Raw genomic sequence first — 19,884 nt, forward strand, 5'->3', positions numbered from 1 at the left:
CATGGGATGTGAGCATCACTGGTAAGGCCAACATTTGTTGCCCATTTCTAATTGACCCTGAGAAGTGATGGTAAGCCGCCGTCTTGAACCGCAGCAGTCCATGTAGCGTAGGTACACTCGCAGTGCTGTTAGGAAGGGAGTTCCAGGTTTTTTGACCCAGTGACAGTGAAGAAACGGCAATATATTTCCAAGGCAGATGGTGTGTGACTTGGAAGGGAACTTCTTTGAATTAAACATTTTTAGTACAATTTATGTATATATGTATGTGTTAAATATTTAGCACACTGATTCCATCTAGTGGCAATAGTGTATGCAGTGTAAACTCCTGCATATATTACATATGATGACAATAACAAAAATCTATTTAAAGTGGCACACTAACACTGAAATACTTCAAGTACACAACATATAAAAAGTTTGGAACAATGGTTGAAAATAAATTTCTCAAACATAATCCATTAGTAGAAACAGATTAGTGTAATCCCCATTTTCAAAATGGGTGACAAAACACATGCACAATTATAGACCCATTGATCTTACTATTATCCTGTCTAAAGTAATGGAATTGATTATCATAGAACTATAGAATTTATATCATAGAAGGAGAACATTCAGTCTACCTTATATGTGCCATTCTTTGCTACAGCAATCTACAACTAATCCCACCACTCTGTCTCTTCGTAGCCTTTTACCTTTCTCTACTTCTATTTTTATCCACCTTTTCCTTAGAAGAAAAGGAACAGAGTACATAAAGCAAGTGTTGGCCCTCTAGAGAGTGAGAATGGGGAGTTAATAGCAGAAAATAAGGGGATGGCGGATGAAATGAACAAATATTTTGCTGTTGTCTTCACTATAGAGGATACAAAAAGCATTCCAGTAATAGTTTAAATCAGGAGGTGGACTAGAGAAACAAACTTGGTGAAATTACAATCACTAGGGAAATGGTACTGAGCAAACTGATGGAGCTGCAGCTGACAAGTCTCCGGGTCCTGATGGATTCCATCCTAGGGTCTTAAAAGGAGTGGCTAATGAGGTGTAGGTGAAAGCAAAATACTGCAGATGCTGGAAATCTGAAATAAAAACAGAAAATGCTGGAAAAACTCAGCAGGCCTGGCAGCATCTGTTGACAGAGAAATAGAGTTAATGTTCGAGTCTGCATGAGTCTCCCACAGAGCTAAAGAGAAGTAGAAATGTGATGGATTTTATACCTTTTAAGAGGGGGTGGAGTGGATGGAGCAAAATAGGTCAGGGATAGGTGGGAGCTAAGGAGAAATTTGACAAAGATGTCATGGACACAAGACAAAAGAAGTGTTAATGGTCGTGCTAAAAACTAAAGAAGGTGCTGATAGTGGCATAAAGGTAAGATAGCAGAATGTGTTAATAGCAGAACAAAGGTCAGCACTCTGTGAAAGAAAAACATAAGAATAAGTGACTGATGGCCCTGGGGGTGGGGTGGGGGAGGCTTTGGGGAAAAATAATAAAAATAAATATTTTTTTCAATGAATGAAGTAATTAGATTTTTAAAAGGGTAAAGACGAAGGAGAGAGTTCATGGTCTGCAGTTGTTGAACTCAATGTGAAATTCAGAAGCCTGTAAAGTGCCTAATCGGAAGATGAGGTGCTGTTCCTCCAGTTTGCGTTGGGCTTCACTGGAACATTGCAGCAGGCCAAGGATGGACACGTGGGAGTGGGGTAGTGGATGTGTTGATGTTAATTTTCCAACATTTGCTAGGTTCCATCAGACTGGAATGTTAAAAAAACATAACCCCTCTATTCAAGAAGAGAGGGAAGCAGAAGGAAACTATAAGCCAGTTAGCTTGATGTCTGTCATGGGGAAGGCGTTAGAATCGATCATTAAGGAGGTTATAACTGGGTACTTAGAAAATCTCAAGGTAATCAGGAATAATCAGTATAGTTTTGTGAAAGGGAAATCATGTTTAACCAATTCACTGGAGTTCTTTGAAGTAGTAACATGCGCCTTGGATAAAGGGGAGCCTGTAGACATACTGTACTTCGATTTCCAGAAGGCATTTGATATGGTGCCACATCAAAGGTTATTGCGGAAAATAAAAGCTCACCATGTAAGGGGTAACATATTAGCATGGATAGGAGATTGGTTCACTGGCAGAAAACAGAGAGTATACATAAATGGTTCTTTTTCTGATTGGCAGGATGTGTCAAGTGAAGTCCAGCAAGGGTCTGTACTGGGGCCTCAACGTTTTACAATTTATATCAATGACTTAAATGAGGGGAGTGAAGGCATGGTAGCTAAATTTGCAGATGATACAAGGATAGGTAGGAAAGTATGTTGTGAAGAGGACATAAAGAGGTTGCAGACAGATATAGATAGGTTGTGTGAGTGTGCAAAAATCTGGCTGATGGAGTATAGTGAGGGGAAATATAAAGTTGTTCACTTTGATAAAAATAATTTAAAAATCAGATTATTACTTAAATGGAGAACAGTTTCAGAATTCTGAGGTGCAGAGGGATCTAGGTGTTCCAGTGTAGGAGTCACAATAAGTTAGTACAGCAAGTAATTAAGAAGGCTAGTGGAATGCTACCTTCTATTACGAGAGGAATCGAACTTAAAAGTAAGGATGTTATGCTTCAGTTATACAGGGCATCGGTGAGACCACATCTGGAATATTATGAGCAATTTTCCTTAACTAAGGAAGGATGTAAATGCATTGGAGGTGTACGGAGGAGGTTTACTAGGTTGATACTTGGAATGAGCAGTTTGTCTTATAAAGAAAGGTTGGACAGACTGGGCTTGTTTCCACTGGAGTTTAAAAGAGTGAGGATTGATTTGATTGAAGTATATAAGATCCTAAACGGTATTGACAAGGTGTACGTGGAAAGGATGTTTCCTCTCATGGGTGAGTCCAGAACTAGGGGGCACAGTTTTAAAATTAGGGGTTGCCCTTTTAGGACAGAGATGTGGAGAATTTTTTTCTCCCTGAGGGTCGTGCGACTTTGGAACTCTCTGCCTCAGAAGGCGGTGGAGGCTGGGTCATTGAATATTTCTAAGGTGGAGATAGATAGATTTGTGTCAGGCAAGAAAATAAAAGGTTATTGGGGGTAGATGGGAATGTGGAATTTGAAACACAAACAGATCAGCCATGATCTTACTGATTGGCGGATCAGGCTTGAGGGGCCGAATGGCCTACTTCTGCTCCTATTTCTTATGTTCATATGTTTGTAAGAAATTATGATCTAGCCTAAACACTCCCTGTAGCAAAGTATTCCATGCTCCAACAAACTTCTGTGGAAAGGCATTTCTAATCTCTCTTCTCACTGTCAAAGTGATCATTTGGAATTGATGACCCTTGTTCATTGCCTCTCCAACTAAAGGAACCAGGGTTTCTCTATTCAGCTATCTAATCCCTTATTAATTTTAAAAAACATTATTAAATTGCTGTTAAACACTTTGGAACATTCTGAGGTTGTGAAAGGTGGTAGATAAATGCAACTCTTCCTTTTTCTTTCCTTTTACATTTCCTTTTGGCCTTCTCTTCTTCAGTGGAAATAGTCCCAGTATTTCAAGTCTCCTCATAACTATAGTTGCCATTCTTTGTATCACACTGGTGAATCTACACTGTGTGTGCTCTATGTATTTAATGCCCTATATATAATAGGGTGGCCAAAACTGCACAAAGTACTCCAATTTTTTGTCTAAACATTCCCCTATAAAAACTCACCATCATCTCTTAAGACCTGAATCTATTGCCCTATTTATGAAACCTAAAATGTTGTTGGAATTCGTTTATGACCTTATACCTGCACTCATAGTTTTAGCAAATTTTGTACATATGAACATACGAAATAGAGCAGAAGTAGGTCATTTGGCCCTTCGAGCTTTCTCCACCGTTCAGTAAAATCATGGCTGATCTGTTTGTGTTTCAAATTCCACATTCCCATCTACCCCCAATAACCTTTGATTCCCTCGCCTAACAAGAATCTATCTACCTCCACCTTAAAAATATTCAATGACCCTGCCTCCACCGCCTTCTGCGGCAGAGAGTTCCAAAGTCACACAACCCTCTGAGATAAAAAGTTTCTCCTCATACCTGTCCTAAAAGGGTGACTCCTAATTTTAAAACAGTGTCCTGTAGTTCAGGACTTACCCACAAGAGGGAACATCCTTTCCATGTTTACCTTGTCAACGCCATTCAGGAATTTGTATACTGCAACCAAGTCACCCCTCACTCTTCTAAACCCCAGTGGAAACAAGTCCAGCCTGTCCAACCTTTCCTTATAAGACAACCCGCTCATACCAAGTATCAATCTAATAAACCTCCTCTGATCCACATCCAACACATTTACACCCTTCCTGAAATAAAGAGAACAAAGCTGCACACAACATTCGAGATGTGGTCTCACCAATGCCCTGTATAATTGAAGCATAACTTCCTTGCTTTTATGTTCAATTCCTCTCGTTCTGAAGGATAGGATTCCATTAGCCTTCTTAATTATTTGTTGTACCTGCATATTGTCAGGAACCTGTTTTTGAAAAATTTGAAGGACATTCAATTTTGGACATTCTTCCCCCTGAGTTATTTTTAAATGTTTGCAATGTTAATTTGGGACTGTGATTATGCCATTCTTCAAGAAACCACAGGTCAAGGTAGATGCCCAGTGGGGAACACCTGGATTTGGAAGAGATACTTTGTATATCTAAGTTAACAAAGAACTGCTGTTGCCAGGCTAGACTCTTGCTGATTGGATAAAAACTCCTGGCCTAAGAGAAGTATTCTTTGAACATTTTAGCCTTTAGGATTCGCAGTCGGGGTATGTGTCGGGATGCCTTCAAAGCAAGCTGCAAGAAAAAGACTCTCTCTGCCCCACCTTTGTGTTAAACTTTCCTCAGAAACGTTTCATCGGAATGAATCATCTGCGTTTTTTTTAAGTCTGCAAAGTTGTGGTAAATAAGAGTTATCAAGGACAATTTTACTAAAATATCCATCTGAAAGAACTTCCAGATCTATTGTGACCAAAATTCTGTTAGATCATCAGCGTCGAGATCCCTTCAAATTTTAGTCTTTTAAAACAAACGTTTCCATCCTCTGCAGGGGACTGTGTTTGTTTTGTCCTGTTTTGTGTTTGTGTGTGTGTATGGGGGTTCGAATATCTTTGTTTTTAAAAGGGGGGAAATTGTTACACTTCTAAAATACACTTTGTATGTTAACCAGTTTATTAATGTGTTTTTACAAAGTAGTTTGTTTTATAATAAATCAATATTTTTTGCGTTTACTGAAAGAAGCCTGGTTAGAGTCTTTTTATGCTGGGAATAATACTATCAAAAGTAAACAATTGGTCAGTTTTGTGGGTGAATTAAATATTTAAACTATTGTTATGACCTGTGGAGAAGTGGGGCTAGAATTAACTGTTCACTCCTCCCATCACAGTCCGTAACATAAGGTTGAGGTCTCTCACAGGATTTGAAGCATGGACAACGAATGATTGGATGCAGATTTATAATAATTGTTAAAGGATAAAGGTTTCTGATTCATTGGTAACCGACATCCTTACAGTCACAGTCTGGTGGAGGCATGCGTGAAATCAAGGTCCTCCCAGACTTGAAAACAGAGCCATCCAGCTGGCCAGCGAGAACCTGGACTGGCCCTGTGCTGACAGTGAGGTCAGCAGTGCTCCACCAAGTGAGGATCCAGCAGTGCAACATCCATCAGACAACCATGTTGTGAGTGATGCGTCCTGTTTCACAGGCCACTGCCATGCACTAATTATCTATCCTTGCTCTGGCAGGCACAACAGCCAAACAGCCGAGGCGGTCCATGACCCAAATCCTTGACTCAAGCCCCAAAGAAGTCTCTGAAGACAATCTGAAGGCACTTTCATTGATGACCCATCACAGCACTCACCCACACCCTCCACCAGCGCAAAGGCACACACCTTGGTGGGGCCTAGCTTTAGAGTAGTATCAGGATCATAATCTGGTGAGCAGGTCAGACTGTCAGATTCATAGCAGGCGACGGCAGGGACTTCCCAGGTCTCCGGCACTCGGAGGACTGCTGGAGGACAGAAATCTGCTGAGTCCAAGTCAGATGATGAGCCTCTGGACTCGGTCATACCTCAGTTGCTACAGCTGCAAAGGCAAGCTCGGGAACATCAGGAAGGGATGTCCACTGCACTCTTCAGATTGCAAGACACGACGGAGGAGTCCGTCCACCTTCAGTATGAGGTGATAGCGTCGGCATGTCAATGCACCGAGGTCAACATTGGTACGATGGTGGCCGCCATGGAGACCTTGGCCCAGGACACCGCTACTGCATTGCTATGCGGGATGAACTCCATCACTGACATAATAGTTGGCCTCCAACAGTGTCAACGCGAAAAGGGTATGGAGCAGCTCAATCTCACTCCAGCTACCCCTTCTCTTAATGGAGTCAGCCAGGAGCCATTGGGCACCCATGGCGAGGAGGATCAGCAGGTGCACAGCCCGGGGTCATCCACCCAGATCACTCTGGGAGTGTCCAGCACATCCGAATCCCTCTTCCTGTGACCCTAGCAGCTCCAGCTCCACAGGTAGAGGAGGGGACCACTGCCACAGAGCCGGACCCCGAATGAAAGCCGGGGCCCTCTAGGTCTTGGCCCGCCAATGGACGCCTGCCAAGGTCATCACAGTAGATGTCAGCAGGCTGCCTCCACCTCCACAGCAGATGTCAGGGGAGCACCAAGATGTAACGGCAAGGTTAGAAAGGTTAAGAAGATGTAGCTTGTTTGTTACAAAACAAATAAACTAAATCAACAAATCAAGGGACAAAGTAAAAGCAGCCCCTTAAAGGGAAACTGCAAAAACAAAAGACAAAATACAAAGGAAACTTACCAACATTAAATCAAAACGTGCTTAAAGGGAGTAATAAAACACCCCAGTTCCCACGGTGCCCACCGAGCATGGAAGTCCTCGAGGGTGCCAGCGGACACCGCATGCTCCCTCTCCAGGGGCACCCAGCCACGAACATAGCCACGGAAGAGGGGCAGACAGTCGGGTCGAATGACCCCCTCGATCACCCGCTACCTGGACCTGTTAATGGCCAACTTGGCTAGGCCCAGGAACAGGTTCATGAGGAGGTCCTCCTCCCTCCTGGCCCCCCTCCGCACCGGGTGCCCGTAAATCAGGAGCATGGGACTAAAGTGCAAATGAAGTAAAAGGTTTTTCAAGAAATTAAAAAGGGGGTGCAGCCTACAACAACCAACATACACATGGTCCACGGACTCCACAAGGCCACAAAAGACACAGGCATCTAGGGAGTCCGTGAACTGACACATCCTATGATTGTATGGGACTGCTGTGTGCTGCTGTGTGCAACACCCTCCACCCCAGTCCCTGATTGAAAAGGGGAGGACACCTCCATAGAGGGCCCCCCACTGGGGACCTCCGCTGCTGGACAAGGCATGCCAGGGCGTGCCCGAGCAGCGGGCGAGGGCAAGGAAGTGAAGGGTGTGCAGCAGCAGCCCATACAGGAAACCCCTCCGCGCCGTGCTAAAGGCCACGGAGGGCATTTCCATGAAGCAATTCAGATTGCGGGGCACCTGCTCCCAAGAGAGGGTTCAGGGCTCAAGGCCAATGTGGAATTCCATTTGAACAGGGGTACGCTCGGACCGAAGACCACCACGCACCTGCACCATCTTGAGTCCCAGTATGACATCGGGGCCAAGCACAACCATCCTAAGGTCTTGGATGGCATTGGCTGCAAGCCGGACGTCGACCGACGCACGTTGTGGCAATTCCTGTGGGAGCATCCAGCCCACTCCTCCACCACCCAGCACGTCCCCGATCCTGGTTACCCTGGCAGCCACAGCCCTCCTCTCCACCAGCCACTGAAAAGGGCGGAGGGGTGGATTCCTGAGCAGCGGCTCTCTGACCATAGCCGCTACTCCTGACGGCGGAGAGCTGCGTCGCAAGGCAACTATGTTCCAGACTTTAATCAGATCCTGGTAAAAGACGGGCAACTCCTGCAAGGAGCTACGAAGGCCCCTCAGGTCTACAAACAGGAGCTGCACATCATAATTCAGGCCATGCACCTGGCAGAAGAAATACATTGCCAGGGCACACCATCTCAAAGGGGGCTTGACGTAAAGGTATCACTGCAGGGCCTGAAGGCAGAAAGTTGCCACCTGGGTGCATAGGCACACCAGCACCTGACCGTCCTCCCTAAGCGGGAGACTCAGAACCTCAGCAGCGACCCAGTGCAGCCTTTTGTCCCAGAAGAAGTCGACGAGTGTTCTCTGGACTTTTGTGACAAAATCTGGGGAAGGGGTCAAAGTGACCAGCCGGTACCACAACATGACGGCAATCAGCTGGTTTATGATCAGAACTCAACCCCGGTAAGACAGCACTCGGAGCAGTCCTGTCCAGTGCTGCAGGCAGGTGGTGACTATGGCCTCTAGCTCCTGCCAGTTCGCCGGCCAGGATTCCTCAGTAGGGCAGAGATGGACCCTCAGATAGAAGAGACTGGTCCTGCTGCAGGTGACAGGCCTGAGCTCCTTTGGTAGGGGATCCATCTGCCACTAACTGACCAGGAGTCCAGAACACTTGCCCCTGTTGCTCCTGGCAGAGGACACAGCATAGTAGGCCTCCTGGCACTTGTGCATCCGCCACAGGTCAGCTGGGTTGGTGAACATGAGGAGTACGTCATCGGCATAAGCCGAGCGGACCACCCCAATGCCCGGCCGGCACAGAACCAATCCCGACAACCTCCTCTGCAGGAAAGGCTCTACGCAGATAGAATACAATTGGCCAGACAGGGGGCAGCCCTGATGCACTCTTCTCCCAAAGCGAAGGGGCGCCGTCCGGGACCCGTAAACCTTAACTCTGCGGCAGCGTACAGAAGTCGGATCCGGGCAACAAAATGTATCCTGCAGCCAAATGCTAGCAGAGTCCTGAATAAATATTCGTGATCCACCATGTCATAGAAACATAGAAAATAGGAGCAGGAGTAGGCCATTCAGCCCTTCGAGCCTGCTCCGTCATTCATTATGATCATGGCTGATCATCCAAATCAATAGCCTGCTCCCGCTTTCTCCCCATATCCTTTGATCCCTTTCGTCCCAAGAGCTACATCTAACTCCTTCTTGAAAACATACAATGTTTTGGCCTCAACTACTTTCTGTGGTAGCGAATTCCACAGGCTCACCACTCTCTGGGTGAAGAAATTTCTCCTCATCTCAGTCCTAAATAGTCTACCCCGTATTCTCAGACTTTGGCCCCTGGTTCTGGACCCCCAACATCGGGAAAATCCTTCCTGCATCTGCCCTGTCTAGTCCTGTTAAAATTTTATAGGTTTCTATGAGATCCCTCCTTATTCTTCTGAACTCCAGCCAATATAATCCTACTCAATCTCTCCTCATATGTCAGTACTGCCATCCCAGGAATCAGTCTGGTAAACCTTCGCTGCACTCCCTCTTTAGCAAGAACATCCTTCCTCAAATAAGGAGACCAAAACTGCACACAATATTCCCGGTGTGGTCTCACCAAGGCCCTGTATAATTGCAGCAAGATACCCCTGCTCCTGTACTCGAATCCTCTCGCTATGAAGGCCAACATACCATCTGCCTTCTTTACCGCCTGCTGCACCTGCATGCTTACCATCAGCGACTGGTCAAGGACACCTAGGTCTCGTTGCACATTACCCTCTTTCAATTTATAGCCATTCAGATAATAATCTGCCTTCCTGTTTTTGCTATCAAAGTGGATAACCTCACATTTATCCACGTTATACTGCATCTGCCATGCATTTGCCCACTCATTCAGCTTGTCCAAATCACACTGAAGCATCTCTGCATCCTCCTCACAGCTCACCCTCCCACCCAGCTTTGTGTCATCTGCAAATTTGGAGATATTACATTTAATTCCCTCATCTAAATCATTAATATATATTGTGAATAGCTGGGGTCCCAGCACCAATCCCTGCAGTACCCAACTAGTCACTGCCTGTGATTTGGAAAAAGACCCGTTTATTCCTACTCTTTGTTTCCTGTCTGCCAATCAGTCTTCTATCCATCTCAATACACTACCCCCAATCCCATGCACTTTAATTTTACATGCTGATCTCTTATGTGGGATTTTGTTGAGAACCTTCTGAAAGTCCAAATAAACCACATCCACTGGCTCCCCCTCATCAACTCTACTTGTTACATCCTCAAAAAATTCCAGTAGATTTGTCAAGCATGATTTCCCTTTCATAAATCCATGCTGACTCTGCCAATTCTGCCACTGTTTTCCACATGCTCAGCTATTAAATCTTTTACAATGGACTCTAGAATTTTCCTCACTACCGACGTCAGGCTGACTGGTCTATAATTCCCTGTTTTCTCTCTGCCTCCCTTTTTAAATAGTGGGGTTACATTAGCTACCCTCCAATCTGTAGGAACTGTTCCAGAGTCTATAGAATCTCAGAAGATGACCACCAATGCATCCACTATTTCTTATATGGTCAAGAGACAGGAAAGGGCTTAACAGACCAGTCCTCTCGGAGAAGTGGATGATGTCCCGGACCAGATGGATATTATCAAAAATAGTGCGGCTCGGGACCTGTCAGGACTGGTCAGGGTGGATCATGTGGTCCAGCACGAGCCGAGGCGAGAAGACATTGCCCTAGCAAAGATCTAGTAATCCGTGCTGATGGGGGAGACCGAGCACTAGTTCTTAAGGTGGCGAAGATCCCCCTTCTTTGGCAGCAGGACAATGACCGCCCTGCGCTACGAGAGGGGCATCTGCCCGGTGGCGATATGCTCCCCCAGGACCCCCGCGTAGTCATTCCCAGGACATCCCAGAATGCCCTGAAGATCTCCACGGTCACCCCGTCCAGCCCCGAGTTCTTGCCCCTGGAGAGGCTGTCAAGGGCGCTGACAGCTTCCCCAGATTTATCAGGGAGTCAAGCTTTCCGGCGCCCTCCGGGCCAACCTGCGGCAGGTCCTCCCACAAAACTCTGCGAGCATCCTCGCTGGACAGATCCAGGGAGAACAGGACAGCGTAGTAAGTTTTGACAATGACCCTTATGCCCTCCGGATCCGAGCCAGGGGATCCGTTGTCAGTCAGCATCGTAAGGAGCTGCTGACAGACCCCATGCCTTTTTTCCAGCGAGTAGAAGAAGGGGGAGCCACTGTCCAGGTCCATGAGGAACCGGATCCACAACCTCACGTATGCGCCCTGGGACCCGACAAGTTGCAGGTCCCGCAGCGCGACCTTCTTCTCATCGTACACCAGCCGCAGGGCTGAGTCTGCGTCGGGCTGACGGAGACGTGCCTCCAGGTCGAGCACCTCCTTCTCCAACTGCTCGACCCTGGATTTCCGCCTCTTTGCCGACACCCTCACATACTCCTGACAGAAGACGCAGATGTGAGCCTTGCCCACGTCCCACCATAGCCTCAAGGAGGGGAAGCCTCCCCATTTCCTTCCACAGCCGGCCCAGAAACAACAGAACGAGCCCAGGAACCACTTGTCCTCCAGCAGCAGGTTGTTAAAGTGCCAGTACAGTGGAGGGCACCAAGGGATCCACCACCTCACCCGATAACGACTCTAAGTCGTCCCCGGTGCCCACCACTGAAACCCCGTCCTCCTCCAGGTCATCGCCTCCAGCTTCTAACCCCTCCCCCATATTGAGTATGGGGACTGGTTTGGAACTGCCAGTCGGCTCCACCTCCACCTCGATCCCACCCCCAGGATCAAGGGAAGAGGGGTCCTCTCTGGACTCCTCTTGGGAATATGGGCCAAAGGGCAGCGGCAGCTCAGAGCTCCACTCTCTCTTGGGCACCAGGTCGCCCGTCGAGTCCAGAAAAAGCTGCGGACCTAGGATGAAGGCGCCCGGCGCTGAAGGTTGGGAGGGAGGTTGGAGGCCTTCCTCGCCACTGCCGCCCCATCACCCAGCGGTTGGGGCCATGAGTGAACTGCCACAGTCCCCTGGTGGGCCAGATGGCATCTCAGGGGTACAAGGTGGGTCGGGGTGGGGCACCACCACAAGGGCGATACCCTCACCGATCCCCGAGGGGCCCTGCTCAGGAGACCGCAGCAAGGGGTCTGGGATTTGGGCTCACCCCAGAGGGCAGAGCAAGGATTTACGGGGCGGAGATGCCATCACCTTTTCACTGGGGGAGGGGACATATCCGACCTCACAAGTCGTGAGGTCCTCCCCCTCCAAGGGGTGGCATCTCTTCCGAGGTAGGCTGGGGGCTGGGAAGACCCCCATCTGTGAGGTCCCCGTCGCCTTGTCCAGCCCCTCCTTCAGGGTTTTGGCTGGTCTATTCTTTTTGGGACAACCACCGGCTCGGGATCGTGCGCCCATCGCCGCCGGACCTGGAAATCCGTGCATGATCGATGTTGGGCCCAGCACATGACGCTGAGGCGCACATGGGCCCGGAAGCACGCGCAGACACGTCACCGGGGCTGGGTGATGTTTCTCTGCCTGACTCGGTGTCCCTGGGGATCAGGGTTGGTTTGTGGAATTCTGGGGTTTTGGGGGTCCACCTCTGCATGGCAGGCCTTCTTCCCATATGGGGTCACTCCTCCTGCCTCGCCAGCAGCCAAGATGGCGGTGCCACCCCCCCTTGCGGGGAGGAAGAAGTGGTGACAGTGAGAGGAGCGGTGGTGCCAGCCGCTGCTGCCTGAGTGACATTGGAAGCCTTGGAGGCAGGGCAGTTCTTTCAGACGTGCCCCACCTCCTTGCAGGCATGGCACCGCATTCCGTCTGCCGACCAGAAGATGCAGCCCCCTCAAAGGTGACATCAAACCACCACTCCATGCGACTCCTTCCGGGCCAGGCGAACAAAGACCTGGCACCGGAAGGAGTACACGTGACAGCGACTGGGTTCCCTGAGGCCGAGCGGGATCAGATTTGACCTCCTCCAGTTGCTGAAGGTGGGGGTGGAGGAGCTCACCGGAAATGAAGAGCTGGATATTGGATAAAACAAGTCTCTCCACGGTGGCCTCAAGAAGATCCACTGCCAGATTGATCCCGCCTACGGTGAGCCCCTTGGCCAGGGCCAGGTGCACCACCCGCTCAGACCTCAGGGAGAACACTGCCTTCCCATACATGCGCGAGGCTGCAACCATGGCCTAGGGGCCGACAACCCCCGGCCAAAGCCTTCATGCATGTTTCTACAGTCATCTCAGGGTGAATGTAGCTCCTTACCCCCATGGCTCTGGTCAGGAGGCAGAACGGTGACGGGGCTGCGGGAGCAGCAGAGGCCACGGAAGCAGTCACTCCCGCATAGGTCTTCTTGGCGGCCCCACCACTGGTGATTGCGCCGCCTCCACAGCTGCCCCAGAAGGCCAGGCCACCGGTGACCCCACAGCAGCCATTGTGGGGTGAGCCACACCCACCCAGAGCTCTGTCAGTGGTAGCAACAGTGTTTATAAAGGGAGGGAGGGAGAAAAGAAAGATTACCCTCTCTCTCCTGATGGTGTGTAAAGACAGAAGGGGAGGAGAGAGAGAGGAAAAAAGCACAGATGAGGAAGGGGTAATGGGTGCAGGGCGGGTGGGTGTCGCTGGGTGGAGTGGAGCAGGGTGGCGGGGGCCTAGCTTGTCTTCTCGTAGGGGGAGGGCAATGTCTTCATCAGGCAGCTGGTGCTGCCTGGCACACCGAAGTCAGGTCTGTCCCTGTTCACCAGGCTGCACCTGCTACCTGGACTTGGACATGAGCAGGGCGAGAAGTGTGGGAGGGGGAGGGGCAAGATGTTAAATGGACACACGCACACATCCCTTCTCCCTGAGTCCCTTCAATAGTCTTCTTCCTCCCCCTACAAAGCAACACTGTCTTCACAGCCCCCACCAAACAAAAGTCCAGGCGCCCTCCACAGATGTAATGAAAAAAGTCCTTGCCTCCTGGCCTCCCTGTCTTGCAGCACCTCCTCTCTCTCTCCTCCAATTCTTCAAACCTCAGGCCTTGCAGGCGTCAGGCCCCTGCAGCCCCAGTAACAGTACTAGCAGTAGGCCTCTAGTGTCCCTGAGGCAGCAGCAAAACCAGAGCAGCTTGTAAAAGTCCAGAGGAGTATGTTGGAAAAAGCAATAGTAGCAGCAGAGTGTACCTCTCCCAATAGCAGCAGCCACAGCCAGCACACAGCAGCAGATTCCACTCAGGCAAGGTTGAAGTGCACCCAAGCCCAATTAAGAAGCTGTAAGCTCCACAGCCTGGTCACGGGTGTTAATCACTTGTACATAATATTCACTATTGTCAATTAACTCCCAAGAATGTCTCCCTGCCTATGGCTCCTTGTTCTGATGAGCAGCGTTCGTGTCACTCAGATGTGAAACCTTGGCTCCTGCACAAGATAAAGGCAGGTGTCGCTGTCCAGGGCCTATACCCTGTGCTTTGTGCAGCCTTCACCAAAGTGGTGGTCCGGACTCACACTCACTGGACACATTACTGGTGCCTGCAGCTTGATGGTGCTTGTCATTGCTGCCAGAATGTTGTGGGCAGACATCACAGAGCTCCGTCATTCTCCCTGTGTGCTCTCAGCACCTTTAAGGTGGGGCTGGCACCCATCTCGTCAGTATCTGTGACCAGTGACGCTGTGCTCCTGAAGGGGACAGGTGAAGGCTGTCAAAGGATCAGGTGCATTTAAAGTTTGATGGCTGCACCTCCATGACATGACCCTGATCACAAAGCGCAAGCGAGCTGCCCTCGGCCAGACAGGAGTCAGACATTCACAGATGCAGTGTGAGGATCTATCGTGTCTCCTCACTGCATGTTATCATCATCCTCCAAAATCTAGCAGCTATAAGGGCCTCCCATGTGCACCTGCCTCGTCTGGCCAGTGTGATGGCCTCATCATCGGCATCCTCGCCTTCGAGGACCTCCTCACCCTCATCCCCGTCAACGTCCTCCTCATCGGAAGAGAACTCCAGCTCCTCTATCTCATCCTCAGCCAGCTCCTCTCCCTGTCGCAGCGCCATGTTGTAAAGGGCACAGTAGATGACAACTATGTTTGACACCCTCTGCGGACTATATTACAGGGCTCCACCAGACTGATCCAGGCTCTGGAACCTCATTTTCAGCATCTTGATGGTCTCTACCAAGTTGCGAGTTGCAGCATGAGACTCATTATACCTTCATTCTGCTGCAGTCTGAGGCCGCACGGGTGTCAGCCACATCCTCTGTGGGTGGCCCTTGTCCCAGAGGAGCCATCCCTGTAGCCTCTGCGGACCCTGAAAGACGTCAGGGACCTGTGACCAACTGGGCACCTTGGACACTCCCTGGAAACCGAGCGCAGACCTGCAGGATGAGTTTGTGGTGGTCGCACACCAGCTGCACATTCAGCGAATGGAATCCGTTGAGGTTGACAGAGATCTAAGCACCATGTGAGTGCAGTCAATGGCACCCTGCACCTGTGGGAAACCTGAGATCTGGGCAAATCCAATCAGTCTTTCATCCTGGTTTTCCTGGTCCCGGGCGAAATGGACAAAGTTGTGTTCTCTCGTGAAGGTGGTATCCATGACCTCATAGATGCATTTGTGGATGGAGGCTTGTGATACGCCACTGAGATCACCTGTGGAGCTCTGAAAGGAGCCACTGGCATAAAAATTGAGCGCCGTGGTCACTTTCACAGCCACTGGCAGTGGATGCCCTCCATGTCCCCATGGCACCAAATCCTGCAGCAGCTGGCAAATGTGACCAGCCAGTTCCCTAGACATGCACAGTCTTTGGCAACACTGGTTCTAGTTCATCTGCAGGAATGAAAGACGGCATCTATAGACCCTGGGTCTAGCTGGGTGCCAACCAGCGCCGGCTCACTGTGGCTCTTCAGCAGCGTGTATGGGAGCCCCAGCCGTCCCTTCTTCCTGAGGGTGCTCCTCCCTTTCCGCAGCCAGCTGCCTCGTTGCTCTCTTCTCCATTGTCTCCACTCTCTGTACGCCACGAGGCATGCAGCTAGTTTACCAGACTCCATGTTCCTGATGTACTCCTCCTGCAGCATGAAAGAAAGAGATCATGGGTTAGCTTGGGTATTCGAAGAACCTCTCTTGGTTAAGTCGGAAGGCCCCTTAACGCATCCCAGAGTGCTGGCAACCGCTTGGATGGCCAGTGTTTAGTGCACCTCCACCAGTGACTGCTCCATGGCCAGCTTTCGCAAGAAGATTGTAGAACTTGCCCAGTCGTCCAATTGTTCTGCAGTCCACTGAAATGATCATTAGTTTGCAGTCTGCGTCCGAGGGGTGAAAAGCTCTGGAGCATTTGGTGGCACATTCAGACCTCTGTGTTGCTTGAGCGGGCAGATGAACTAGAGGCCCAACTCCAAGCATGTCAATGTGGCTGCACCTGAACTGCCTCGGCTGCAGAGGAATGGTGACTTTATAAAAGGTTTCCCTAATGTGTGGCTGCTTCCCTCCCCACCCGCCCCGCACGTGCTTGTGCACTACCATCAACCAGAGGGCAGCCCTTGCCCCTCCCCTACTCACCTCAACCAGAGTGCAACCCTTGCCCCTCCCCTCAACCACAGGGCAGCCCTTGCCCCAGTACAGTACTATCAGCCAGCCGTGCCTGTGCCCTCGCCTGAATGCGCAGCGCCTCAACCTTGAGGTCCAACAGGCGACCCTCGCCAGTGCTGCAAAATGTTACTATGCAGTCACCTCCGAGTTCCCCTTGAAGTGCAATTTGCCAGGTGCACACCTTATAAATGCTGTTGTGAAACACGTTGGCGTGATTCGTGCTCAGACGATCCTGCGTGTGCGGGTCATTCCGGCGAGCTGGGCTTATAATGATATGCAGGTGCATTAGAATGAAGTTCCTGACGTCCAGCGGTGGGAAACGTGGCCCATCATTGATGGGTAGAGCGACGATTGCAAACATGTTTCACGACAGCATGAAACCGATTTTTGGCCTTCCCACCATTTTGTCCGCTCGCGCCTGCCATGACACCCTCCGCCAATGGTAGCGGACAATTCTGCCCTGGGTTTTTTAACTATCTTGCAGTTTTAAAGTTTTAAGTCAAAGTCTGCGTTAATCTAAATTAGTTTGGAAATACTTATCAGAGAATTCCCACTTGTGCCAAATTCCCTTTCTGACTAACTGTTCTAGCTTGTGAGGATTTATGAGTTTCTTATCCTTTTCCATCAGATTCTAGACAGCTCTTAATATTGATAAACTAGCAGAGATCCTCAAAACATTTGCAGTCAAATTAGTATTTTTATTGCAACAGTTATTCGTTGAATAAAAGATTTCTGGTTGTTATTTTATCAAAGACTTTAACAGAATCAAAGCTTCTCACTCTGGAAAAAAGCTACAAAAAGCTGTCCATGTGTAAAAACAGGCCTCGGAACATAAATACAAATTTTGTCAAGATTCTGGCCTTGTGTCTTGCTTATAGTCAGTAAGTATCAAAGTCTAATTGGGAATGATTTTCTCCTGACTTGAAAAGGCTGGTTTACACCTGATGGACAAGGTAACTTGCAAAACAAGGAGGGGAAAATAGACAAAAGCAAAATACTGCGGATGCTGGAAATCTGAAATAAAAACAGAAAATGCTGGAACAACTCACCAGGTCTGACAGCATCTGTGGAGAGATTTACAGAGATAATGTTTCGAGTCCGTATGACTCTTCTTCAGAGCTAAAGAGAAGTAGAAATGTGATAGAATTTATACTGTTTAAGGTGGGTGGAGCAGGTAAAGCAGGATAGGAAGTCAGTGATAGGTGGGGCTAAGGAGAGATTGACAAAGATGTCATGGACACAAGGCAAAGGGAAGGTTAATGGTAGTGGTGAAGAGTAAAGGAGGTGCTGATGGTGGCATAAAGGTAAGAAAGCAGAACAAGGGTCAGCACTATGTGAAAGAACATAGAATAAATGACATCTGGCCCTTTTGTGGGGGTGGGGGGGTGTGGTGGGGGGAAAGTAGACCATGGGTTGGATTTTGTGGCCCCCCTACAGGCATGTTTTTGGTAGGGGGGGCACATAAACTAGGATGGGCAGTTAGCCCACCACCTTCCTGCCCACCACCAAGCCATTCCCCCATAATATGACACATGGGTGGTGCTGAAATAGACAGCCTGCTCGCCATTTTTAAAACGATAATAAACAATCAACAGAGCTTGTTAACAAGCTAATTGATCCGTATATTACGCTGCCCACGCCATAACACGGTTGGCATGGACAGGTAGGTGGGAATAGATAGACCATTTTTTTAACCCAGCTAGTTAAAAGGCAAGAAGGGAGGTATGTCCTTTGTGGGTGCCCTGTGCATATCTGGGGCACCCTAGATGTTGCCTCCTCTCTTTGTTCCTTCCTGCCTGGCCTCCAAAACCTGACCCCCCCATCAGCCTCACCCCACTCCCTTCCCGCCCTAAAAGCCCAGGACTTACCCCATTTTAGGCACCACCGCTCTTCCTTGTGGGCCTGCTTGCAGCCCCAGCAGCACCCACTACTGAGTCCTTGTGCTTCTGGGACTGCTAGACCAATCAGGTTAGCTGGCTACTCTCGAGAGCAGGCCTTCCTGCCACTGAGGGGTTGGAAGTTCGACCCTCACCTGCTTAAGGCTGCCAGCAGTGTGTTATTACTGCAGGGCGGGCTTGCGAGCAATATACTGCCCCATAAAACTCAGCCCCATGAGAAGAACCAGTTAATCAGATGGTGGCCCAGCCAGATCTGTGCATTTCATGGCTCGGGGTTACTCTGAACAGGGTACTTGTATCATTTCATTTAGCACAATAAAAAGACAGTGAACTAGCTTGACTACAACAATGTGCATTATGATGCGTGTCATCTGCTCCAGTACAGCTTCTCGGTGCTCTCCTGATTAATATCCTTTTTCCACTTCCTCTAGGTCTTTCTCAAGAGCTGAAGCACCCCCTCCCCCCACCTATTTTGCAGTGTATTTATGAAGCTGTCTCATCCATGTGATTAATCAATTTCATATTACTTAATTGGCATTGTTTAATTGCATACAATGCTCCTTCCACTATCTTCTCACATTGAAGGAAAGTAAAGATACCTTGCAGTCCACAGTAACAGCAGCCAGCCACAAGGGAACAAAGAAAATCCACAGGCACTGCAAAAATCTATTTGTCAATTCTTTACATATCTCAAATTCTTTAAAGGATACAGAGAGTAATGGGATACATGTCACGACCTAAGCAGCATTGTTGATATCAGCACCAGGAAGAACTGATACCACGAATGAAGCTCTGGTTAAACTAAAGCAGTCAAAGCTGGGCCAATAATGAGGTACAGCCAATGCAAATTGATGAAAATAGTGTTCAGAAAGTTGACATAAAAATTAATTTGCAAAAAGAAAAAAAATCAAAAAGCATTTTCTAGGGTATGAACAAAAAGAAGCTAACAACACAAGCAACCCCACGGTGTGGATCTTCCGAGCAGTGGCAATGATGAACAGGTCGCTGCTGTGCCTGAAAATTCCAACTCAACACTGCTGTGCATTTCTTCTGGGCTCTTCTGATCCTGACTTTCACAGAAATGCACAGCAAAGTGCCCTTGGGGCAAAGTAGATTTGGGGGAACACAGGACATGCCCCCTTTTTACACCACCTGGCTGCTGTATGGTAAATTTAAAGGTCCAGACTTTGAACGTGAGCGAACAGATGAGTGTCTGGGTAGGTGCATGGGGTGGATAGTCAGGTCGAGTCAGGATTGTTGATGGGGGGAGGTGCGGTATTCGGGTGGTCAGGGTGTATTTAGGTTGGAGGGTAGCCAGGTGGTAGCTCGGTAGGACTGGGGGTTAGTTGGGTTGGTAGGGGTAATCAAGCTGGGGACGGGAAGGGAGGTAGTCAAGGCGGGAGTCCTGGTCAGGGGGATAGTTGGGTCAGAGGGTAATCGGGTTAGGTTGGGTGATTGGAGGTGGGGTGTCAGTTTTGGAGCTACCTAACATTTCCTGGGTAGCTATTCAGGTAAGTTGCACGGAACTATCTGAAGTCTCCGACT

Source organism: Cetorhinus maximus, chromosome 14 (assembly GCF_964194155.1).
Source record: "Cetorhinus maximus chromosome 14, sCetMax3.hap1.1, whole genome shotgun sequence".
Classification (NCBI taxonomy): Eukaryota; Metazoa; Chordata; class Chondrichthyes; order Lamniformes; family Cetorhinidae; genus Cetorhinus; species Cetorhinus maximus.